Source organism: Lissotriton helveticus, chromosome 11 (genome assembly GCF_964261635.1).
Source record: "Lissotriton helveticus chromosome 11, aLisHel1.1, whole genome shotgun sequence".
Taxonomy (NCBI): domain Eukaryota; kingdom Metazoa; phylum Chordata; class Amphibia; order Caudata; family Salamandridae; genus Lissotriton; species Lissotriton helveticus.
Window position 1 is genome coordinate 710,299,755 of NC_136072.1, and position 24,015 is coordinate 710,323,769.

General features: G+C 43.3%; 23 non-coding genes across 23 annotated transcripts; all 23 read left to right on the plus strand.

Annotated features, from left to right (window-relative positions):
* The first annotated feature begins 96 nt into the window (after nucleotides 1-96).
* On the plus strand, nucleotides 97-178 carry TRNAL-CAA (transfer RNA leucine (anticodon CAA)). The gene has a single exon. It is a non-coding gene; the product is annotated as a tRNA-Leu (tRNA).
* A 541-nt stretch (nucleotides 179-719) lies between these two features.
* TRNAS-AGA (transfer RNA serine (anticodon AGA)) lies at nucleotides 720-801 on the plus strand. Its single transcript has one exon. It is a non-coding gene; the product is annotated as a tRNA-Ser (tRNA).
* A 543-nt stretch (nucleotides 802-1,344) lies between these two features.
* TRNAS-CGA (transfer RNA serine (anticodon CGA)) lies at nucleotides 1,345-1,426 on the plus strand. Its single transcript has one exon. It is a non-coding gene; the product is annotated as a tRNA-Ser (tRNA).
* Nucleotides 1,427-1,969: 543 nt separating this feature from the next.
* On the plus strand, nucleotides 1,970-2,048 carry TRNAS-UGA (transfer RNA serine (anticodon UGA)). Its single transcript has one exon. It is a non-coding gene; the product is annotated as a tRNA-Ser (tRNA).
* A 1,148-nt stretch (nucleotides 2,049-3,196) lies between these two features.
* Nucleotides 3,197-3,278, plus strand: TRNAS-UGA (transfer RNA serine (anticodon UGA)). The gene has a single exon. It is a non-coding gene; the product is annotated as a tRNA-Ser (tRNA).
* A 544-nt stretch (nucleotides 3,279-3,822) lies between these two features.
* TRNAS-CGA (transfer RNA serine (anticodon CGA)) lies at nucleotides 3,823-3,904 on the plus strand. The gene has a single exon. It is a non-coding gene; the product is annotated as a tRNA-Ser (tRNA).
* A 542-nt stretch (nucleotides 3,905-4,446) lies between these two features.
* Nucleotides 4,447-4,528, plus strand: TRNAS-UGA (transfer RNA serine (anticodon UGA)). Its single transcript has one exon. It is a non-coding gene; the product is annotated as a tRNA-Ser (tRNA).
* Nucleotides 4,529-5,072: 544 nt separating this feature from the next.
* TRNAS-CGA (transfer RNA serine (anticodon CGA)) lies at nucleotides 5,073-5,154 on the plus strand. The gene has a single exon. It is a non-coding gene; the product is annotated as a tRNA-Ser (tRNA).
* A 541-nt stretch (nucleotides 5,155-5,695) lies between these two features.
* Nucleotides 5,696-5,777, plus strand: TRNAS-CGA (transfer RNA serine (anticodon CGA)). The gene has a single exon. It is a non-coding gene; the product is annotated as a tRNA-Ser (tRNA).
* Nucleotides 5,778-6,318: 541 nt separating this feature from the next.
* On the plus strand, nucleotides 6,319-6,403 carry TRNAT-UGU (transfer RNA threonine (anticodon UGU)). Its single transcript has one exon. It is a non-coding gene; the product is annotated as a tRNA-Thr (tRNA).
* Nucleotides 6,404-6,944: 541 nt separating this feature from the next.
* TRNAS-CGA (transfer RNA serine (anticodon CGA)) lies at nucleotides 6,945-7,026 on the plus strand. Its single transcript has one exon. It is a non-coding gene; the product is annotated as a tRNA-Ser (tRNA).
* A 525-nt stretch (nucleotides 7,027-7,551) lies between these two features.
* TRNAS-CGA (transfer RNA serine (anticodon CGA)) lies at nucleotides 7,552-7,632 on the plus strand. The gene has a single exon. It is a non-coding gene; the product is annotated as a tRNA-Ser (tRNA).
* A 540-nt stretch (nucleotides 7,633-8,172) lies between these two features.
* On the plus strand, nucleotides 8,173-8,254 carry TRNAS-UGA (transfer RNA serine (anticodon UGA)). Its single transcript has one exon. It is a non-coding gene; the product is annotated as a tRNA-Ser (tRNA).
* A 543-nt stretch (nucleotides 8,255-8,797) lies between these two features.
* Nucleotides 8,798-8,879, plus strand: TRNAL-CAA (transfer RNA leucine (anticodon CAA)). The gene has a single exon. It is a non-coding gene; the product is annotated as a tRNA-Leu (tRNA).
* Nucleotides 8,880-9,418: 539 nt separating this feature from the next.
* On the plus strand, nucleotides 9,419-9,500 carry TRNAS-CGA (transfer RNA serine (anticodon CGA)). Its single transcript has one exon. It is a non-coding gene; the product is annotated as a tRNA-Ser (tRNA).
* Nucleotides 9,501-10,650: 1,150 nt separating this feature from the next.
* TRNAS-UGA (transfer RNA serine (anticodon UGA)) lies at nucleotides 10,651-10,732 on the plus strand. Its single transcript has one exon. It is a non-coding gene; the product is annotated as a tRNA-Ser (tRNA).
* Nucleotides 10,733-11,276: 544 nt separating this feature from the next.
* Nucleotides 11,277-11,358, plus strand: TRNAS-UGA (transfer RNA serine (anticodon UGA)). The gene has a single exon. It is a non-coding gene; the product is annotated as a tRNA-Ser (tRNA).
* Nucleotides 11,359-11,900: 542 nt separating this feature from the next.
* Nucleotides 11,901-11,982, plus strand: TRNAS-UGA (transfer RNA serine (anticodon UGA)). The gene has a single exon. It is a non-coding gene; the product is annotated as a tRNA-Ser (tRNA).
* Nucleotides 11,983-12,526: 544 nt separating this feature from the next.
* On the plus strand, nucleotides 12,527-12,608 carry TRNAS-CGA (transfer RNA serine (anticodon CGA)). The gene has a single exon. It is a non-coding gene; the product is annotated as a tRNA-Ser (tRNA).
* A 1,165-nt stretch (nucleotides 12,609-13,773) lies between these two features.
* TRNAS-UGA (transfer RNA serine (anticodon UGA)) lies at nucleotides 13,774-13,858 on the plus strand. The gene has a single exon. It is a non-coding gene; the product is annotated as a tRNA-Ser (tRNA).
* Nucleotides 13,859-21,337: 7,479 nt separating this feature from the next.
* TRNAS-CGA (transfer RNA serine (anticodon CGA)) lies at nucleotides 21,338-21,419 on the plus strand. The gene has a single exon. It is a non-coding gene; the product is annotated as a tRNA-Ser (tRNA).
* A 1,147-nt stretch (nucleotides 21,420-22,566) lies between these two features.
* Nucleotides 22,567-22,648, plus strand: TRNAS-UGA (transfer RNA serine (anticodon UGA)). The gene has a single exon. It is a non-coding gene; the product is annotated as a tRNA-Ser (tRNA).
* A 1,147-nt stretch (nucleotides 22,649-23,795) lies between these two features.
* Nucleotides 23,796-23,877, plus strand: TRNAS-CGA (transfer RNA serine (anticodon CGA)). The gene has a single exon. It is a non-coding gene; the product is annotated as a tRNA-Ser (tRNA).
* Nucleotides 23,878-24,015: the final 138 nt, after the last annotated feature.

The following is a 24,015-nucleotide window of genomic DNA, read 5'->3' on the forward strand; positions in this document are numbered from 1 at the left end:
CTGCCCCGTCCTGCTGTTACTTTAGTTTTTTAGGTCTCGGTCTGACGTGAGCAGCGCATGGCTCATATACGACAACAGTGACATTATACTCGTGGAGCTGCGATGGGCGAGTGGTTAAGGCGTTGGACTCAAAATCCAATGGGGTTTCCCTGCGCAGGTTCGAATCCTGCTTGCAGCGACCCGTGATTTTGCATGAACACCATTTGGTTTGTTAAGGAAATGTTCACTTCTCGTTAGTCAATCCTCATCAAGTCACAGAGTTAAACAGCAATAATTCAAACTAAATGTAAACATTAAGACAATTTCAACACTCAGGAAGTGTTTTAGAGAGCAGGTGGTTCAGAAGGGTTCGTAGTCTGGACCTGTCCTGCCTGATCTTGACGAGTCACATAAAGAGTAATTTTTTCATGTAGCGTGTCTTGTTTAGGCTTTTGGACTCTTTCTGAGTACTCTTAAGAGCCCATTCCCAGCGCCGTAATATAGGGAAAAGAGGGTAGAAATGTGCAGTGACTGATTACCGCTCATCTGTGCCCTGTCACTCACTTTGAGTGATGCGTGTTGCTATTTTTATTAATTGTATGAAAGCATGCGAAATAAGTGAGGGAGACAGGGCACTGCTGGTACATGCCCCGTCCTTCCGTTACTTTAATTTTTAGGTCTCGGCCTGACATGAGCAGCGCATGGCTCGTATACGACAACAGTGACATCATACACATGCAGCTGCGATGGCCGAGTGGGTAAGGTGTTGGACTAGAAATCCAATGGGGTTTCACCGCGTTGGTTCGAATCCTGCTTGCAGTGTCATGAGATTTTGCATTAGCACCATTTGGTTTAGTTAAGTAAATGTTCACTTCTCGTTATGCAGTCCTCTTCAAGTCACAGAGTTAAACGGCAAAAACTCAAACTAGATGTAAACATTGAGACAATTTCTACACCCAGGAAGTGTTTTACAGAGCAGGTGGCTCGGAAGGGTTCGTAGTCTGGACCTATTTGCCTGATCTAGACAAATCACGAAAAGAGTAATATTTTTTCATGAAGCGTGTCTTGGTTAGGCTTTTGGACTTTTTCTGAGTACACTTAAGGGCCCGTTGCCACCGCCGTAATAGAGGGAAAAGAAGGTATAAATGCACAGTGAATGATTACCGCTCATCTGTGCCCTGTCACTCACTTTGAGTGATACGTGTTGCTATTTTTATTAATTGTATGAAAGCATGTGAAATAAGTGAGGGCAACAGGGCACTGCTGGTTCCTGCCCCGTCCTTTTGTTACTTTATTTTTTAGGTCTCGGCCTGACGTGAGCAGCGCATGGCTCATATACGACAACAGTGACGTCATACTCATGGAGCTGCGATGGCCGAGTGGTTAAGGCGTTGGACTCGAAATTCAATGGGGTTTCCCTGCGCAGGTTCGCATCCTGCTTGCAGCATCGGGTGATTTTGCATGAACACCATTTGGTTCGTTAAGGAAATGTTCACTTCTCGTTACGCAATCCTCATCAAGTCACAGAATTAAACAGCAAATACTCAAACTAAATGAAAACATTAAGACAATTTCAACACTCCGGAAGTGTTTTAGAGAGCAGGTGGTTTAAAGTGTTCGTAGTCTGGACCTGTCCTGCTTGATCTTGATGAGTCACGAAAAGAGTCATTTTTTTATGTAGAGTGTCTTGTTTAGGCTTTTGGACTCTTTCTGAGTACACTTAAGGGCCCGGTCCCAGCGCTGTAATATAGGGAAAAGAGGGTAGAAATGCGCAGTGATTGATTACTGCTCATCTGTGCCCTGTCACTCACTTTGAGTGATGCGTGTTGCTATTTTTATTAATTGTATCAAAGCATGCGAAATAAGTGAGGACAACAGGGCACTGCTGGTACCTGCCCCGTCCTTCCGTTGCTTTATTTTTTAGGTCTCGGTCTGACTTGAGCAGCGCATGGCTCGTATACGACAACAGTGACATCATTTTCATGGACCTGAGACGGCCGAGTGGTTAAGGCGTTGGACCTGAAATCCAATGGGGTTTCCCTGCGCAGGTTCGAATCATGCTTGCAGCATCGTGAGCTTTTGCATGAATGCCATTTGGTTTAGTTAAGTAAATGTTCACTTCTCGTTACTCAATCCTCATCAAGTAACAGAGTTAAACAGCAAAAACTCAAACTAAATGTAAACTTTAAGACAATTTCAACACTCAGGAAGTGTTTTAGAGAGCAGGTGGCTCGGAAGGGTTCGTAGTCTGGACCTGTCCTGCCTGATCTTGACGAGTCACAAAAAGAGTAATTTTTTTATGTAGCGTGTCTTGTTTAGGCATTTGGACTCTTTCTGAGTACTCTTAAGTGCCCATTCCCAGCGCCGTAATATAGGGAAAAGAGGGTAGGAATGTGCAGTGATTGATTACCGCTCATCTGTGCCCTGTCACTCACTTTGAGTGATACGTGTTCCTATTTTTATTAATTGTATGAAAGCATGCGAAATAAGTGAGAGCAACAGGGCACTGCTGGTACCTGCCCCGTCCTTCCGTTGCTCTATTTTTTAGGTCTCGGTCTGATGTGAGCAGTGCATAGCTCGTATACGACAACATGGAGCTGCGATGGCCGAGTGGTTAAGGCATTGGACTCGAAATCAATGGGGTTTCCCTGCACAGGTCCGAATCCTGCTTGCAGCCTCGTGCGATTTTGCATGAACACCTTTTGGTTTGATAAGGAAATGTTCACTTCTCGTTACGCAATCCTCATCAAGTAACAGAGTTAAACAGCAAAAACTCAAACTAAATGTAAACATTAAGACAATTTCAACACTCAGGAAGTGTTTTAGAGAGCAGGTGGCTCGGAAGGGTTCGTCGTCTGGACCTGTCCTGCCTGATCTTGACGAGTCACGAAAAGAGTAATTTTTTTATGTAGCATGTCTTGTTTAGGCTTTTGGACTCTTTCTGAGTACACTTAAGGGCCCATTCCAGAGCCGTAATATAGGGAAAAGAGGGCAGAAATGTGCAGTGATTGATTACTGCTCATCTGTGCCCTGTCACTCACTTTGAGTGATGCGTGTTGCTATTTTTATTGATTGTATGAAAGCATGCGAAATAAGTGAGGGAGACAGGGCACTGCTGGTACGTGCCCTGTCCTTCCGTTACTTTAATTTGTAGGTCTCGGCCTGATGTGAGCAGCGCATGGCTCGTATACGACAACAGTGACATCATACTCACGCAGCTGCGATGGCCGAGTGGTTAAGGCGTTGGACTTGAAATCCAATGGGGTTTCCCCGCGTAGGTTCGAATCCTGCCTGCAGCGTCATGAAATTTTGCATGAACACCATTTGGTTTAGTTAAGTAAATGTTCACTTCTCGTTATGCAATCCTCATCAAGTCACAGAGTTAAACGGCAAAAACTCAAACTAGATGTAAACTTTGAGACAATTTCTACACCCAGGAAGTGTTTTAGAGAGCAGGTGGCTAGGAAGGGTGTGTAGTCTGGACCTGTCCTGCCTGATCTAGACAATTCAGGAAAAGAGTATTTTTTTTTTATGAAGCGTGTCTTGTTTCGGCTTTTGGACTTTTTCTGAGTACACTTAAGGGCCCGTTGCCACCGCCGTAATAGAGGGAAAAGAGGGTAGAAATGCACAGTGAATGATTACCGCTCATCTGTGCCCTGTCACTCACTTTGAGTGATACGTGTTGCTATTTTTATTAATTGTATGAAAGCATGTGAAATAAGTGAGGGCAACAGGGCACTGCTGGTTCCTGCCCCGTCCTTATGTTACTTTATTTTTTAGGTCTTGGCCTGACGTGAGCAGCGCATGGCTCATATATGACAACAGTGACATCATTCTCATGGAGCTGTGATGGCTGAGTGGTTAAGGCGTTGGAATCGAAATCCAATGGGGTTTCCCTGCGGTGGTTCGAATCCTGCTTGCAGCGATGTATGATTTTGCATGAACACCATTTGGTTTGTTAAGGAAATTTTCACTTCTCGTTAGTCAATCCTCATCAAGTCACAGAGTTAAACAGCAAAAATTCAAACTAAATGTAAACATTAAGACAATTTCAACACTCAGGAAGTGTTTAAGAGAGCAGGTGGTTTGGAAGGGTTCGTAGTCTGGACCTGTCCTGCCTGATCTTGACGAGTCACAAAAAGAGTAATTTTTTTATGTAGCGTGTCTTGTTTAGGCATTTGGACTCTTTCTGAGTACTCTTAAGTGCCCGTTCCCAGCGCCGTAATATAGGGAAAAGAGGGTAGGAATGTGCAGTGATTGATTACTGCTCATCTGTGCCCTGTCACTCACTTTGAGTGATGCGTGTTGCTATTTTTTATTAATTGTATCAAAGAATGCGAAATAAGTGAGGGCAACAGGGCACTGCTGGTACGTGCCCCGTCCTTCCGTTACTTTAATTTTTAGGTCTCGGCCTGATGTGAGCAGCGCATGGCTCGTATACGACAACAGTGACATCATACTCACGCAGCTGCGATGGCCGAGTGGTTAAGGCGTTGGACTTGAAATCCAATTGGGTTTCCCCGCGTAGGTTCGAATCCTGCTTGCAGCGTCATGAGATTTTGCATGATTCCCATTTGCTTTAGTTAAGTAAATGTTCACTTCTCGTTATGCAATCCTCATCAAGTCACAGAGTTAAACGGCAAAAACTCAAACTATATGTAAACATTGAGACAATTTCTACACCCAGGAAGTGTATCAGAGAGCAGGTGGCTAGGAATGGTTTGTAGTCTGGACATGTCCTGCCTGATCTAGACAAGTCAGGAAAAGAGTAATTATTTTTTAAGAAGCGTGTCTTGTTTAGGCTTTTGGACTTTTTCTGAGTACACTTAAGGGCCCGTTGCCACCGCCGTAATAGAGGGAAAAGAGGGTAGAAATGCACAGTGAATGATTACCGCTCATCTGTGCCCTGTCACTCACTTTGAGTGATACGTGTTGCTATTTTTATTAATTGTATGAAAGCATGTGAAATAAGTGAGGGCAACAGGGCACTGCTGGTACCTGCCCCGTCCTTTTGTTACTTTATTTTTTAGGTCTCGGCCTGACGTGAGCAGCGCATGGCTCATATACGACAACAGTGACATCATACTCATGGAGCTGCGATGGCCGAGTGGTTAAGGTGTTTGACTCGAAATCCAATTGGGTTTCCCCACGTAGGTTCGCATCCTGCTTGCAGCGTCATGAGATTTTGCATGATTCCCATTTGCTTTAGTTAAGTAAATGTTCACTTCTCGTTATGCAATCCTCATCAAGTCACAGAATTAAACAGCAAAAACTCAAACTAAATATAAACATTAAGACAATTTCAACACTCCGGAAGTGTTTTAGAGAGCAGGTGGTTCGAAGGGTTCGTAGTCTGGACCTGTCCTGTTTGATCTTGACGAATCACGAAAAGAGTCATTTTTTTATGTAGAGTGTCTTGTTTAGGCTTTTGGACTCTTTCTGAGTACACTTAAGGGCCCGGTCCCAGCGCTGTAATATAGGGAAAAGAGGGTAGAAATGCGCAGTGATTGATTACTGCTCATCTGTGCCCTGTCACTCACTTTGAGTGATACGTGTTGCTATTTTTATTAATTGTATGAATGCAAGCGAAATAAGTGAGGGCAACAGAGCACTGCTGGTACCTGCCCCTTCCTTCGGTTACTTTATTTTTTAGGTCTCGGTCTGACGTGAGCAGCGAATGGCTCATATACGACAACAGTGACATCATACTCATGGAGCTGCGATGGCCGAGTGGTTAAGGCGTTGGACTCGAAATCCAATGGGGTTTCCCTGCGCAGGTTCGAATCCTACTTGCAGCATCGTGAGATTTTGCATGAATGCCATTTGGTTTAGTTAAGTAAATGTTCACTTCTCGTTATGCAATCCTCATCAAGTCACGGAGTTAAACGGCAAAAACAAAAACTAGATGTAAATATTGAGACAATTTCCACACCCAGGAAGTGTTTTAGAGAGCAGGTGGCTCGGAAGGGTTCGTAGTCTGGACCTGTCCTGCCTGATCTAGACGAGTCACGAAAAGAGTAATTTTTTATGTAGCGTGTCTTGTTTAGGCTTTTGGACTATTTCTGAGTACTCTTAAGGGCCCATTCCCAGCGCCGTAATACAGGGAAAAGAGGGCAGAAATGTGCAGTGATTGATTACCGCTCATCTGTGCCCTTTCACTCACTTTGAGTGATGCGTGTTGCTATTTTTATTAATTGTATGAAAGCATGCGAAATAAGTGAGGGAGACAGGGCACTGCTGGTACATGCCCCGTCCTTCCGTTACTTTAATTTTTAGGTCTCGGCCTGACGTGAGCAGCGCATGGCTCGTATACGACAACAGTGACATCATACACATGCAGCTGCGATGGCCGAATGGGTAAGGTGTTGGACTTGTAATCCAATGGGGTTTCACCGCGTTGGTTCGAATCCTGCTTGCAGGGTCATGAGATTTTGCATTAGCACCATTTGGTTTAGTTAAGTAAATGTTCACTTCTCGTTATGCAGTCCTCTTCAAGTCACAGAGTTAAACGGCAAAAACTCAAACTAGATGTAAACATTGAGACAATTTCTACACCCAGGAAGTGTTTTACAGAGCAGGTGGCTCGGAAGGGTTCGTAGTCTGGACCTGTTTGCCTGATCTAGACAAATCACGAAAAGAGTAATATTTTTTCATGAAGCGTGTCTTGGTTAGGCTTTTGGACTTTTTCTGAGTACACTTAAGGGCCCGTTGCCACCGCCGTAATAGAGGGAAAAGAGGGTATAAATGCACAGTGAATGATTACCGCTCATCTGTGCCCTGTCACTCACTTTGAGTGATACGTGTTGCTATTTTTATTAATTGTATGAAAGCATGTGAAATAAGTGAGGGCAACAGGGCACTGCTGGTTCCTGCCCCGTCCTTTTGTTACTTTATTGTTTTAGGTCTCGGCCTGACGTGAGCAGCGCATGGCTCATATACGACAACAGTAACATCTTACTCATGGAGCTGTGATGGCCGAGTGGTTAAGGCGTTGGACTCGAAATTCAATGGGGTTTCCCTGCGCAGGTTCGCATCCTGCTTGCAGCATCGGGCGATTTTGCATGAACACCATTTGGTTTGTTAAGGAAATGTTTACTTCTCGTTACGCAATCCTCATCAAGTCACAGAATTAAACAGCAAAAACTCAAACTAAATGTAAACATTACGACAATTTCAACACTCCGGAAGTGTTTTAGAGAGCAGGTGGTTTAAAGGGTTCGTAGTCTGGACCTGTCCTGCTTGATCTTGACGAGTCATGAAAAGAGTCATTTTTTTATGTAGAGTGTCTTGTTTAGGCTTTTGGACTCTTTGTGAGTACACTTAAGGGCCCAGTCCCAGCGCTGTAATATAGGAAAAAGAGGGTAGAAATGCGCAGTGATTGATTACTGCTCATCTGTGCCCTGTCACTCACTTTGAGTGATACGTGTTGCTATTTTTATTAATTGTATGAAAGCAAGCGAAATAAGTGAGGGCAACAGAGCACTGCTGGTACCTGCCCCTTCCTTCGGTTACTTTATTTTTTAGGTCTCGGTCTGACGTGAGCAGCGAATGGCTCGTATACGTCAACATGGAGCTGCAATGGCCGAGTGGTTAAGGCGTTGGACTCGAAATCAATGGGGTTTCCCTGCGCAGGTCCGAATCCTGCTTGCAGCCTCGTGCAATTTTGCATGAACACCATTTGGTTTGATAAGGAAATGTTCACTTCTCGTTACTCAATCCTCATCAAGTAACAGAGTTAAACAGCAAAAACTCAAACTAAATGTAAACATTAAGACAATTTCAACACTGAGGAAGTGTTTTAGAGAGCAGGTGGCTCGGAAGGGTTCGTAGTCTGGACCTGTCCTGCCTGATCTTGACGAGTCACGAAAAGAGTAATTTTGTTATGTAGCGTATCTTGTTTAGGCTTTTGGACTCTTTCTGAGTACACTTAAGGGCCCATTCCAGAGCCGTAATATAGGGAAAAGAGGGCAGAAATGTGCAGTGATTGATTACTGCTCATCTGTGCCCTGTCACTCACTTTGAGTGATGCGTGTTGCTATTTTTATTAATTGTATGAAAGCATGCGAAATAAGTGAGGGAGACAGGGCACTGCTGGTACGTGCCCCGTCCTTCCGTTACTTTAATTTTTAGGTCTCGGCCTGATGTGAGCAGCGCATGGCTCGTATACGACAACAGTGACGTCAAGCTGACGCAGCTGCGATGGTCGAGTGGTTAAGGCATTGGACTTGAAATCCAATGGGGTTTCCCCGCGTAGGTTCGAATCCTGCTTGCAGCGTCATGAGATTTTGCATGAACACCATTTGGTTTAGTTAAGTAAATGTTCACTTCTCGTTATGCAATCCTCATCAAGTCACAGAGTTAAACGGCAAAAACTCAAACTATATGTAAACATTGAGACAATTTCTACACCCAGGAAGTGTTTCAGAGAGCAGGTGGCTAGGAATGGTTTGTAGTCTGGACCTGTCCTGCCTGATATAGACAAGTCAGGAAAAGAGTAATTTTATTTATGAATCGTGTCTTGTTTAGGCTTTTGGACTTTTTCTGAGTACACTTAAGGGCCCGTTGCCACCGCCATATTAGAGGGAAAAGAGGGTAGAAATGCACAGTGAATGATTACCGCTCATCTGTGCCCTGTCACTCACTTTGAGTGATACGTGTTGCTATTTTTATTAATTGTATGAAAGCATGTGAAATAAGTGAGGGCAACAGGGCACTGCTGGTTCCTGCCCCGTCCTTTTGTTACTTTATTTTTTAGGTCTCGGCCTGACGTGAGCAGCGCATGGCTCATATACGACAACAGTGACATCATACTCATGGAGCTGCGATGGCCGAGTGGTTAAGGCGTTGGACTCAAAATTCAATGGGGTTTCCCTGCGCAGGTTCGCATCCTGCTTGCAGCATCGGGCGATTTTGCATGAACACCATTTGGTTTGTTAAGGAAATGTTCACTTCTCGTTACGCAATCCTCATCAAGTCACAGAATTAAACAGCAAAAACTCAAACTAAATGTAAACATTAAGACAATTTCAACACTCCGGAAGTGTTTTAGAGAGCAGGTGGTTCGAAGGGTTCGTAGTCTGGACCTGTCCTGCTTGATCTTGACGAGTCACGAAAAGAGTCATTTTTTTATGTAGAGTGTCTTGTTTAGGCTTTGGACTCTTTCTGAGTACACTTAAGGGCCCGGTCCCAGCGCCGTAATATAGGGAAAAGAGGGTAGAAATGCGCAGTGATTGATTACTGCTCATCTGTGCCCTGTCACTCACTTTGAGTGATACGTGTTGCTATTTTTATTAATTGTTTGAAAGCAAGCGAAATAAGTGAGGGCAACAGAGCACTGCTGGTACCTGCCCCTTCCTTCGGTTACTTTATTTTTTAAGTCTCGGTCTGACGTGAGCAGCGAATGGCTCATATACGACAACAGTGACATCATACTCATGGAGCTGCGATGGCCGAGTGGTTAAGGCGTTGGACTCGAAATCCAATGGGGTTTCCCTGCGCAGGTTCGAATCTTGCTTGCAGCGACGTACGATTTTGCATGAACACCATTTGGATTGTTAAGGAAATTTTCACTTCTCGTTAGTCAATCCTCATCAAGTCACAGAGTTAAACAGCAAAAATTCAAACTAAATGTAAACATTAAGACAATTTCAACACTCAGGAAGTGTTTAAGAGAGCAGGTGGTTTGGAAGGGTTCGTAGTCTGGACCTGTCCTGCCTGATCTTGACGAGTCACAAAAAGAGTAATTTTTTTATGTAGCGTGTCTTGTTTAGGCATTTGGACTCTTTCTGAGTACTCTTAAGTGCCCATTCCCAGCGCCGTAATATAGGGAAAAGAGGGTAGGAATGTGCAGTGATTGATTACCGCTCATCTGTGCCCTGTCACTCACTTTGAGTGATACGTGTTACTATTTTTATTAATTGTATGAAAGCATGCGAAATAAGTGAGGGCAACAACAGGGCACTGCTGGTACCTGCCCCGTCCTTCCGTTGCTCTATTTTTTAGGTCTCGGTCTGACGTGAGCAGTGCATAGCTCGTATACGACAACATGGAGCTGCGATGGCCGAGTGGTTAAGGCGTTCGACTCGAAATCAATGGGGTTTCCCTGCACAGGTCCGAATCCTGCTTGCAGCCTCGTGCGATTTTGCATGAACACCATTTGGTTTGATAAGGAAATGTTCACTTCTCGTTACGCAATCCTCATCAAGTAACAGAGTTAAACAGCAAAAACTCAAACTAAATGTAAACATTAAGACAATTTCAACACTCAGGAAGTGTTTTAGAGAGCAGGTGGCTCGGAAGGGTTCGTAGTCTGGACCTGTCCTGCCTGATCTTGATGAGTCACGAAAAGAGTAATTTTTTTATGTAGCGTGTCTTGTTTAGGCTTTTGGACTCTTTCTGAGTACACTTAAGGGCCCATTCCAGAGCCGTAATATAGGGAAAAGAGGGCAGAAATGTGCAGTGATTGATTACTGCTCATCTGTGACCTGTCACTCACTTTGAGTGATGCGTGTTGCTATTTTTATTGATTGTATGAAAGCATGCGAAATAAGTGAGGGAGACAGGGCACTGCTGGTACGTGCCCTGTCCTTCCGTTACTTTAATTTGTAGGTGTCGGCCTGATGTGAGCAGCGCATGGCTCGTATACGACAACAGTGACATCATACTCACGCAGCTGTGATGGCCAAGTGGTTAAGGCGTTGAACTTGAAATCCAATGGGGTTTCCCCCAGTAGGTTCGAATCCTGCTTGCAGCGTCATGACATTTTGCATGAACACCATTTGGTTTAGTTAACTAAATGTTCACTTCTCGTTATGCAATCCTCATCAAGTCGCAGAGTTAAACGGCAAAAACTCAAACTAGATGTAAACTTTGAGACAATTTCTACACCCAGGAAGTGTTTTAGAGAGCAGGTGGCTAGGAAGGGTTTGTAGTCTGGACCTGTCCTGCCTGATCTAGACAAGTCAGGAAAAGAGTAATTTTTTTTTATGAAGCGTGTCTTGTTTAGGCTTTTGGACTTTTTCTGAGTACACTTAAGGGTCCGTTGCCACCGCCGTAATAGAGGGAAAAGAGGGCAGAAATGTGCAGTGATTGATTACTGCTCATCTGTGACCTGTCACTCACTTTGAGTGATGCGTGTTGCTATTTTTATTGATTGTATGAAAGCATGCGAAATAAGTGAGGGAGAAAGGGCACTGCTGGTACGTGCCCTGTCCTTCCGTTACTTTAATTTGTAGGTGTCGGCCTGATGTGAGCAGCGCATGGCTCATATATGACAACAGTGACATCATACTCACGCAGCTGCGATGGCCGAGTGGTTAAGGTGTTGGACTTGAAATCCAATGGGGTTTCCCCGCGTAGGTTCGAATCCTGCTTGCAGCGTCATGAAATTTTGCATGAACACCATTTGGTTTAGTTAACTAAATGTTCACTTCTCGTTATGCAATCTTCATCAAGTCACAGAGTTAAACGGCAAAAACTCAAACTAAATGTAAACATTAAGACAATTTCAACACTCAGGAAGTGTTTTAGAGAGCAGGTGGCTCGGAAGGGTTCGTAGTCTGGACCTGTCCTGCCTGATCTTGATGAGTCACGAAAAGAGTAACTTTTTTTATGTAGCGTGTCTTGTTTAGGCTTTTGGACTCTTTCTGAGTACACTTAAGGGCCCATTCCAGAGCCGTAATACAGGGAAAAGAGGGCAGAAATGTGCAGTGATTGATTACTGCTCATCTGTGACCTGTCACTCACTTTGAGTGATGCGTGTTGCTATTTTTATTGATTGTATGAAAGCATGCGAAATAAGTGAGGGAGACAGGGCACTGCTGGTACGTGCCCTGTCCTTCCGTTACTTTAATTTGTAGGTGTCGGCCTGATGTGAGCAGCGCATGGCTCGTATACGACAACAGTGACATCATACTCACGCAGCTGCGATGGCCGAGTGGTTAAGGCGTTGGACTTGAAATCCAATGGGGTTACCCCGCGTAGGTTCGAATCCTACTTGCAGCGTCATGAAATTTTGCATGAACACCATTTGGTTTAGGTAACTAAATGTTCACTTCTCGTTATGCAATCCTCATCAAGTCACAGAGTTAAACGGCAAAAACTCAAACTAGATGTAAACTTTGAGACAATTTCTACACCCAGGAAGTGTTTTAGAGAGCAGGTGGCTAGGAAGGGTTTGTAGTCTGGACCTGTCCTGCCTGATCTAGACAATTCAGGAAAAGAGTAATTTTTTTTTATGAAGCGTGTCTTGTTTAGGCTTTTGGACTTTTTCTGAGTACACTTAAGGGCCCGTTGCCACCGCCGCAATAGAGGGAAAAGAGGGTAGAAATGCACAGTGAATGATTACCGCTCATCTGTGCCCTGTTACTCACTTTGAGTGATACGTGTTGCTATTTTTATTAATTGTATGAAAGCATGTGAAATAAGTGAGGGCAACAGGGCACTGCTGGTTCCTGCCCCGTCCTTATGTTACTTTATTTTTTAGGTCTTGGCCTGACGTGAGCAGCGCATGGCTCATATACGACAACAGTGACATCATTCTCATGGAGCTGTGATGGCTGAGTGGGTAAGGCGTTGGAATCGAAATCCAATGGGGTTACCCTGCGCAGGTTTGAATCCTGCTTGCAGCGACGTATGATTTTGCATGAACACCATTTGGTTTGTTAAGGAAATGTTCACTTCTCGTTAGTCAATGCTCATCAAGTCACAGAGTTAAACAGCAAAAATTCAAACTAAATGTAAACATTAAGACAATTTCAACACTCAGGAAGTGTTTAAGAGAGCAGGTGGTTTGGAAGGGTTCGTAGTCTGGACCTGTCCTGCCTGATCTTGACGAGTCACAAAAAGAGTAATTTTTTTATGTAGCGTGTCTTGTTTAGGCATTTGGACTCTTTCTGAGTACTCTTAAGTGCCCATTCCCAGCGCCGTAATATAGGGAAAAGAGGGTAGGAATGTGCAGTGATTGATTACTGCTCATCTGTGCCCTGTCACTCACTTTGAGTGATGCGTGTTGCTATTTTTATTAATTGTATCAAAGCATGCGAAATGAGTGAGGGCAACAGGGCACTGCTGGTACCTGCCCCGTCCTTCCATTACTTTAGTTTTTTAGGTCTCGGTCTGACGTGAGCAGCGCATGGCTCATATACGACAACAGTGACATTATACTCAGGGAGCTGTGATGGGCGAGTGGTTAAGGCGTTGGACTCAAAATCCAATGGGGTTTCCCTGCGCAGTTTTGAATCCTGCTTGCCGCATCGTGAGATTTTGCATGAATGCCATTTGGTTTAGTTAAGTAAATGTTCACTTCTTGTAATGCCATCCTCATCAAGTCACGGAGTTAAACGGCAAAAACAAAACTAGATGTAAATATTGAGACAATTTCCACACCCAGGAAGTGTTTTAGAGAGCAGGTGGCTCGGAAGGGTTCGTAGTCTAGACCTGTCCTGCCTGATCTAGACGAGTCACGAAAAGAGTAAGTTTTTTATGTAGCGTGTCTTGTTTAGGCTTTTGGACTCTTTCTGAGTACTCTTAAGGGCCCATTCCCAGCGCCGTAATACAGGGAAAAGAGGGCAGAAATGTGCAGGGATTGATTACCGCTCATCTGTGCCCTTTCACTCACTTTGAGTGATGCGTGTTGCTATTTTTATTAATTGTATGAAAGCATGCGAAATAAGTGAGGGAGACAGGGCACTGCTGGTACATGCCCCGTCCTTCCGTTACTTTAATTTTTAGGTCTCGGCCTGACGTGAGCAGCGCATGGCTCGTATACGACAACAGTGACGTCATACACATGCAGCTGCGATGGCCGAGTGGGTAAGGTGTTGGACTTGAAATCCAATGGGGTTTCACCGCGTTGGTTCGAATCCTACTTGCAGGGTCATGAGATTTTGCATTAGCACCATTTGGTTTAGTTAAGTAAATGTTCACTTCTCGTTATGCAGTCCTCTTCAAGTCACAGAGTTTCAAGTTTTTATTATTATGTTTTCGGCTCTCAAACGAGGGCCACATATAACAATCATATACTTAAACACAAACATATACAATATTAAAATACAAAATCATTCAAGAAAACACCACATGAACACAGCCCGGAGAAACACAAATTACCATTACAGGTTTCATTAATAAATGTCTAAAAAACTCCTAAAAAAATTAAAATTTTTGAAGCAAAACATTTCATTGGGTGGACAGTAAAGGGCATGGAAAAAAGTATTTACATTAAGAATTCCTAATTGTAAGCAAATAGATCTCAACCATTTAGAACGAAATGGGCGTAGTATAGGACAAATAAACAAAACATGATTTCGGTCTTGGACTGCCTTATTACAAAAATTACATATGGGGGATGTTCCATACCACTTTGCTAATAAAGAGTTTAAAGGAAGTAAATCGTGTCGCAAGAGGTACCATAACCTTCGTACTCGATGTGGGATATTCCAGGAGACATACTGCTGGGCCAGCTTTATTGAATACGAATTTAAGAGTAGTTCCCCCTCCTTCTTTCCATGTAAGGTAGACATATCCAATTTAAAGCAGAGTTCCCAAGATGCGTATTTCAGCTGAGACTTTAGTTGAGATGGAGAAAGTAAAAACAAAGTATTTTCCTCCAACTCTAACAGTTTTACAGCTGTTCTGAAGTTTTTTACTAATAATGAGAACTCATTTAAATTGCCCAGCAGTTCCTTTTTTATATATGCCCGTAAGGAACCCGGATCACCTCTGGCCAAACAGGCCACCCATCTTACTAGGGCAATCAACCCCTGTACCCAACAGCTCTGGAGGCCAAATTCCAGCCTACATGCTGACACTGAGCAAGCTGTATTAAAAGAAGAAATTCTTCTCAAAACCTTTCCCTCCATTAAATGCAGAAAACCCCAATGTCTTAATTCCACCAATTCTAATCCATAAAGCAGAGTTGCAGGGATTTTTGCATTATACACTTCCAAAAAACGAGCAAAGTGTCTTTTCCCTGTAGCAGAGTACAGCGAGCATAACCCCATACCATGAGACAGTGCCTTACTCGAATTATGTTCAATATGAGGTCTTTTACTTAGGTTAGCCGCGATTATTTTACCTAAAAAGGGGTAAGTTTTAACCACCTCTAGTCTCTGACCACCAATAGCCCATCCAAAGTCTACAGATCTACATTTTTTCTTTCCAGTGATACACATAATTTTGCTTTTGGACACATTAATCTTCATGAAATGTCCTTCCGCAAATAAGTGTAAAGCTTGTAGGCGATTAGCTAAGCCCTTAGGAGTTAGATCTAAAATGAGGATATCATCCGCATACATTAAGACAGAAATGGATGAACCTCCAACCACCGGGGCTAAACCAACACCTGCAGCAATAGAAGCAGGAAGGTCCGCAATATATAGCGAAAACAACATGGGGGCCAGTAGACACCCCTGTTTTAACCCGTTTAGAGATGGGATGGACTGAGAAAGACCCCTTTCTCCACCTTGTAACACCTTACACCAGGTATTCGAGTGAAGAGATCTTACGAGTTCCAGTAGATGGGACGGCATACCCATTACAGCAAGCTTTCTCCACAGCGTTGGACGATCCACCTTGTCAAACGCTGTGGAGAAGTCTACAAATGCCGCATATACCCCACCTCCCCGGATTCGTACATATTTGTCCGTAATCACTTGAAGAGCAGTCAAATTATCAAGTGTACCATGTTTTTTACGGAACCCAGTCTGTTCCAAAGGTAAAATGTTATTTGCCTCCACCCAATCTGTAATTAATAATAAAAGGCATTTAGCAAAAACTTTTCCAACCGCGTCCAATAGAGCGATCAAACGATAGTTCATGGGTTTATCCCGCTCGCCCTTCTTAAATAGGGGTATTAATATACTTCCCTTCCAAGAAATAGGGACTGATCTTAATAAGAAGCATGCTTTAAACAAGGGGAAAAGAATCCTACTCCAAGTAGTAACATCCTGTTTCAAAACTGAAATGGGCAACTCATCTGGTCCCAACGCTCCGGAAGAGCGCATACTCTTAATCGCCAAAGCAATAGAATTCTCAGATGGCGGCTCCATAACGGACCTACTGTCCCAAAGAAGATCACTATCCTCACCCCTTATGCCATTTGATGCATACAGATTCAATAAGAATAAACGCCAGACATCCTCAGGAATAGAAACGGGAGTAGGGGAAGTTCTTACACCACACCCCTTACCAATTATGGACCAAAAATCTCTGGATTTACCATAGGTAGAAGCCTCCCTTAGGCTAATCCAGAGAGAGTCTTCTTTTTCTTTCTTTAGTTTTGCTCTCATTCTGGTCCTCTTTCTTTTTAATAAGGATAACTTATTTTTTGTTTCCATGGATCTAAACAGAAATTGTTGCCTCACTAATTTATTTATTTATTTATTTAAAGGCAACAATAAACTAGGGACAAAATTCACTTTCTTGGAATATCTAAGCTTCTTTGCAAGTGCAATAAGCTTTTTCATAAAATTTTCAAAGCGAAGAAATTCCATACCCTGCCATTCTTTTAGTTCAAGTAGGGTTTCTGCAAGGATAGTTTGTAAACCCTTCATAGTCGTCGGGTTCCAGTAACATCTACCTGACCTACCAAGCAGAGAAAGTCCACCAGTACTTAAAGACCATGTATCCGTAACCTGAGGTTGTAATAAAAGAGTTATATTAATCACGTTATGATCGCTCATAGAAGTTTGAGAGACCATTAAATCCTGAATGAGAAAAAAAGAGACGTAGTCCATAATTACATAATCGAGGATAGATTCCCCCTTAGGAGACCTATGAGTAAATTTAGCGGGATTATCGGATGCCATCCTACCATATACAATCAACCCATCTGAATGGCTAAGTTCTTGCAGCAATATTTTTCCTCTTTTGTTAGTTTTTATTTTTCTTGGCAAAGTAGATTGCGGTATATTATAAGCCTCTTCTTTAAACTTATTTCTAAACAGATTTATGCTTGAATGGGACACTTTACTATTCAAATCGCCCACAAGTAAAATATAAGGGGGCTGGTCACATTCTAGTAGCTGTTTAACATATGAAAACATTTGCTTCATTACAATATTAAACCATCTTCTGGCGGGATGTATGCATTGATGATTACTAGAGAACGCAGGCTGCCTACACTAATTACATTATTAATGGTTATAGCTTGAAAAAGGTTGCTTTTGTCAACATAATGAGAGAATTGCCATTGCAGTGCATTAGACAGGAGACAGGCAATTCCCCCTTTTGCATGACCTTTTTTAGCCGGCGCAGCTGCTGCCTCTAGCACAAAATAGTCCTTTCCCCCATCTAGGCCATTTTTACACCAAGTTTCTTGGATGTATATCACATCTGCATTTAAAGAAAATAAAAAGTCAAGTTTCTCCGGACTATTAGACACCCCTGCTGCATTCCAGGATAATACTTTTAATTGAGTGCTAAAGATGTTGAAACAGTTTTGGATTATCCGAGTTTTTATTAGACAAAACTCCTGGAAGCCAATTCCACCGGTGATTGTCTTCTATTATGGGAGCAGTCATATTCAGAGGAGTAGGCAAAATCTGGGAAACCATACGTTTGCCTCTCAAGACCCTAATTTGCAAATCTTTAATAGATTTAGAAATATTCTCCTGCCTGACACCCGGCTTTGTGGCCCCTTCTCTAGGGAGGATATTCCTTCCAGTATGTAGAAAGGGTAACACATCTATCCCTCTACATTGAAATGATTCTGCCTGTTGTAACACAAGATTAACTATTATCTTAGAATAAAATTTTGCCCGTACACATAGACCATTTTCGTACCCTACTAAGGAAACCAAATCAATGTCATTCGACTGAATTAATTTTAAACAATCAATATCTTTAAAACAATTGAGCAACCATGACCTATTTAGGTATAAATCAGAATCAAATAATGGCAAGAAGTCCAAAGTCAAGGTGTCCACATATGAATTAGACATTTTAAATTGTAGAGAAGAAGAGTTTATAGCAACATCAACTGGTAGTTGAAAGATAGGCGCTGATGGATTAAGTACTCCTGATACAGAAGGCATAATTCTCATTTCTTCTTCAATTGGAACACTGGGCGGTGTTAAATTATTCTCTTGAAGATGGACTTCCACAGTGTTGGTACCATTATTACGAGCACTAATCACAATTTGACCCAGTCCTACTGGCAAAACATTAATGTAGAACTGTAAACAGCTATAGATTGTCAAATGATCGTACTAATCATACCTCTAATTATAGAGATTATTACTCTGTTTCAGTCTATTGCCATAAATAAAAGGTAGCCCGTCTCTGATAGACACGTAACCAGACAACACAGTACAAACATCCACTAGAAGGACAACATTTGAAAAAAGTGTGAATAGCTAGATGACACCTCACGGGCGCACCACCAATGGGACCCCTGGTTGGTACTCACCAGGATGGCCCTGTTCTCATCATCGGTGTCAAATAGCTTAACGTAAACGTGTCCGAAAACCCAAAGGAAAGAGGGAGACAGTGAATGGTGCAGTGTACGCAAAACTTATATGTGACAAAGACTAACAACGTTCAACATATAACACAAAAAATACTGCGCAACAAGCTACAACAACCTTTTTACTCATATTTTCTTGTTGCTTACAGTAAACATGTAAAATAAAAGGAGGGGTACGAATACTACCTATCGATTCGTACTCAGCTCACAGCCGACATGTTTCATTGCCTTAGGTATTTTATCAGGCAATTTCTTCAGGGCAAACGAAAAATTAGGGTGCCACTGCCAGCGATACTGTGCTTTAAATGCTGGGAGGCACCTTTAGCTTTCATACCGTTACCAATATGGCTATGTTAAAATCCTGGACCCACTTCCAAACGGTAAGTATGGTCTTGCCTCCCTTCTATTTTCATCATTATTACGAGAACAATTAACTACAGAACCATTGGTACCATCGATCACCTTGTTAGAAAAAATATCCAATAGAGATTTATCTTCAATCTCTGGCTCATTATAGTCTTCATTGATCATATGTTTTTGGAAAATGATTTGCCTCTGTTTTTTTTTCTTGTACTTACGAACGGGTTTCCTGTTTTTCCCTTTATTCTTTCTACTTTTAATAACTTTTCCGTTTTCATCAGAATTCACTTCAGGTTCCTTTCTTTCAGTGATAAAAATTGGGAATAACTCTTTTCCCACCGTGAGATCCTCCTCCAAACTTTCCTCTTTTAGGATTGGTTCTAATATCTGCATACCATTAGAAACAGAAGGGATGGAATTCCCTAAGGACTCATTTTTGTAACCATTTCTGGCATCACTGCAGGAGCATTTCTTTCGGATAAATTATTGCTGTCAAAAGGAAAAACAGTCTCCGGGACAACAGTAGTCCCATTTTCTGCACTTTTTGCCAACAATACCTTCAGAATCTGGGTAACTGAGTCCAAGGTACAGTCAGAATTCCCAACAAATTTGCTCAATAAAGACAGTATGGAGGACAACAAGTGTTCTAATGCTATTAAACAATCAGAGATAGGTCTATCTTCTTTCGGCAATCCAGAAGCGGCAATGGGGCAAATACCGGATAGATTAAGTAATAAACTCCTAGAATCATTCTGTAATGAAGGAATGTCATCAGATGTTATAGAGGGAGTACTACTATATAGCAATAATCCTGACGGAGTTGCTCCCGATGCCGCCTTACTGGGATTCAAATGATTCAAATTTCCATCCTCCATGTAACGGCCACATAATTCAAGGTCAATACTAGACAAGAAGGATTCTCCTTTTATAGCCACATCGGGACATTCTGCACCGAAGGGAGTGTTAGATCGAAGTGTAATTGTATCTTTTATATTATTCTCAGGCATTTCTCCCCCTGAAGTGTATACTGAAAGATTAGCCACAGAGGATGCTAGTTTAGGGAACAATAAGTCTTTTTCCACCACTGATGGCGCCCCCACCAAAGGCGCCATCTGAGTACCACCTATCTCCGGGATTACTACAGGTTGTTCCCATAATTGCAATAACTGCTTCTGACCCTTCATTAAAACCCCATTGTCAAATTTATTCCTCAAGGGGTTAGATCTGGTTTTTGTACATGACCTTCCCCCTAGGACTCTTCCGGAACGTAGTTTTTTTGCAGTCATCCTTCACAAATGAAGCAGCCAGACAGCAGAATATGGTTCAGATATTATATATAGCAATCACTGAGTATTACACAGAGTCCTTTATTATGCAACTAGTGAATGCTCGTCAGTGTCCACATATATCTCCTATCGGGCGTCCCAAAAAGGCACTCTACACAAATCATTTGCAAATGAATATATCGTGGCCCAGCCCAGCCTACCTCAGCCACTGAGGGCCATAGAGGGCCCGCTCTTTGCCCGGTCTTCGCCCGCTCTTCCATCCGCGCGCGTCCCGCGTACGCGTCTAAAGGCTGGGTTTGGTAGGAAGAGGAGGTGGGCGGGAAGAGGCACCAGGTGCGCGGAGTGGTGTAGCGCAAGCGCTCCTGGTCCTCGCAGTCCCGCTCCCGGTCTCAGCAGCACTGTAAGATTGGCCTCCTGATGTCAGTAGTGACTGAGCACATGGGCTCCCAAGTCACAGGCAGGACTCTCAAATACGGGTTTCACAAGGCAAGAAAGGGTTTCTTCACAATGCGACTGCGAGCGGCTCCCGCGGAGCGGGGGCCGCGAGTCGTCTTATGCTCACACAGAGGAGGGGGCGGGAAGAGGCACCAGGTGCGCGGAGTGGTGTAGCGCAAGCGCTCCTGGTCCTCGCAGTCCCGCTCCCGGTCTCAGCAGCACTGTAAGATTGGCCTCCTGATGTCAGTAGTGACTGAGCACACGAGCTCCCAAGTCACAGGCAGGACTCTCAAATACGGGTTTCACAAGGCAAGAAAGGGTTTCTTCACAATGCGACTGCGAGCGGCACAGAGTTAAACGGCAAAAAATCAAACTAGTTGTAAACATTGAGACAATTTCTACACCCAGGAAGTGTTTCAGAGAGCAGGTGGCTAGGAATGGTTTGTAGTCTGGACATGTCCTGCCTGATCTAGACAAGTCAGGAAAAGAGTATTTTTTTTTTATGAAGCGTGTCTTGTTTAGGCTTTTGGACTTTTTCTGAGTACACTTAAGGGCCCGTTGCCACCGCCGTAATAGAGGGAAAAGAGGGTAGAAATGCACAGTGAATGATTACCGCTCATCTGTGCCCTGTCACTCACTTTGAGTGATACGTGTTGCTATTTTTATTAATTGTATGAAAGCATGTGAAATAAGTGAGGGCAACAGGGCACTGCTGGTTCCTGCCCCGTCCTTTTGTTACTTTATTTTTTAGGTCTCGGCCTGACGTGAGCAGCGCATGGCTCATATACGACAACAGAGACATCATTCTCATGGAGCTGCGATGGCCGAGTGGTTAAGGCGTTGGACTCGAAATTCCATGGGGTTTCCCTGCGCAGGTTCGCATCCTGCTTGCAGCATCGGGCGATTTTGCATGAACACCATTTGGTTTGTTAAGGAAATGTTCACTTCTCGTTACGCAATCCTCATCAAGTCACAGAATTAAACAGCAAAAACTCAAACTAAATGTAAACATTACGACAATTTCAACACTCTGGAAGTGTTTTAGAGAGCAGGTGGTTTAAAGGGTTCGTAGTCTGGACCTGTCCTGCTTGATCTTGACGAGTCACGAAAAGAGTCATTTTTTTTTTGTAGAGTGTCTTGTTTAGGCTTTTGGACTCTTTCTGAGTACACTTAAGGGCCCAGTCCCAGCGCTGTAATATAGGGAAAAGAGGGTAGAAATGCGCAGTGATTGATTACTGCTCATCTGTGCCCTGTCACTCACTTTGAGTGATACGTGTTGCTATTTTTATTAATTGTATGAAAGCAAGCGAAATAAGTGAGGGCAACAGAGCCCTGCTGGTACCTGCCCCTTCCTTCTGTTACTTTATTTTTTAGGTCTCGGTCTGACGTGAGCAGCGAATGGCTCGTATACGACAACATGGAGCTGCAATGGCCGAGTGGTTAATGCGTTGGACTCGAAATCAATGGGGTTTCCCTGCGCAGGTCCGAATCCTGCTTCCAGCCTCGTGCGATTTTGCATGAACACCATTTGGTTTGATGAGGAAATGTTCACTTCTCGTTACGCAATCCTCATCAAGTAACAGAGTTAAACAGCAAAAACTCAAACTAAATGTAAACATTAAGACAATTTCAACACTCAGGAAGTGTTTTAGAGAGCAGGTGGCTCGGAAGGGTTCGTAGTCTGGACCTGTCCTGCCTGATCTTGACGAGTCACGAAAAGAGTAATTTTGTTATGTAGCGTATCTTGTTTAGGCTTTTGGACTCTTTCTGAGTACACTTAAGGGCCCATTCCAGAGCCGTAATATAGGGAAAAGAGGGCAGAAATGTGCAGTGATTGATTACTGCTCATCTGTGCCCTGTCACTCACTTTGAGTGATGCTTGTTGCTATTTTTATTAATTGTATGAAAGCATGCGAAATAAGTGAGGGAGACAGGGCACTGCTGGTACGTGCCCCGTCCTTCCGTTACTTTAATTTTTAGGTCTCGGCGTGATGTGAGCAGCGCATGGCTCGTATACGACAACAGTGACATCATACTCACGCAGCTGCGATGGCCGAGTGGTTAAGGCGTTGGACTTGAAATTCAATGGGGTTTCCCTGCGCAGGTTCGCATCCTGCTTGCAGCATCGGGCGATTTTGCATGAACACCATTTGGTTTGTTAAGGAAATGTTCACTTCTCGTTACGCAATCCTCATCAAGTCACAGAGTTAAACAGCAAAAATTCAAACTAAATGTAAACATTAAGACAATTTCAACACTCAGGAAGTGTTTAAGAGAGCAGGTGGTTTGGAAGGGTTCGTAGTCTGGACCTGTCCTGCCTGATCTTGATGAGTCACAAAAAGAGTAATTTTTTTATGTAGCGTGTCTTGTTTAGGCATTTGGACTCTTTCTGAGTACTCTTAAGTGCCCATTCCCAGCGCCGTAATATAGGGAAAAGAGGGTAGGAATGTGCAGTGATTGATTACCGCTCATCTGTGCCCTGTCACTCACTTTGAGTGATACGTGTTGCTATTTTTATTAATTGTATGAAAGCATGCGAAATAAGTGAGGGCAACAGGGCACTGCTGGTACCTGCCCCGTCCTTCCGTTGCTCTATTTTTTAGGTCTCGGTCTGACGTGAGCAGTGCATAGCTCGTATACGACAACATGGAGCTGCGATGGCCGAGTGGTTAAGGCGTTCGACTCGAAATCAATGGGATTTCCCTGCACAGGTCCGAATCCTGCTTGCAGCCTCGTGCGATTTTGCATGAACACCATTTGGTTTGATAAGGAAATGTTCACTTCTCGTTACGTAATCCTCATCAAGTAACAGAGTTAAACAGCAAAAACTCAAACTAAATGTAAACATTAAGACAATTTCAACACTCAGGAAGTGTTTTAGAGAGCAGGTGGCTCGGAAGGGTTCGTAGTCTGGACCTGTCCTGCCTGATCTTGACGAGTCACGAAAAGAGTAATTTTTTTATGTAGCGTGTCTTGTTTAGGCTTTTGGACTCTTTCTGAGTACACTTAAGGGCCCATTCCAGAGCCGTAATATAGGGAAAAGAGGGCAGAAATGTGCAGTGATTGATTACTGCTCATCTGTGCCCTGTCACTCACTTTGAGTGATGCGTGTTGCTATTTTTATTGATTGTATGAAAGCATGCGAAATAAGTGAGGGAGACAGGGCACTGCTGGTACGTGCCCTGTCCTTCCGTTACTTTAATTTGTAGGTCTCGGCCTGATGTGAGCAGCGCATGGCTCGTATACGACAACAGTGACATCATACTCACGCAGCTGTGATGGCCGAGTGGTTAAGGCGTTGGACTCGAAATTCAATGGGGTTTCCCTGCGCAGGTTCGCATCATGCTTGCAGCATCGGGCGATTTAGCATGAACACCATTTCGTTTGTTAAGGAAATGTTCACTTCTCGTTACGCATTCCTTATCAAGTCACAGAATTAAACAGCAAAAACTCAAACTAAATGTAAACATTAAGACAATTTCAACACTCCGG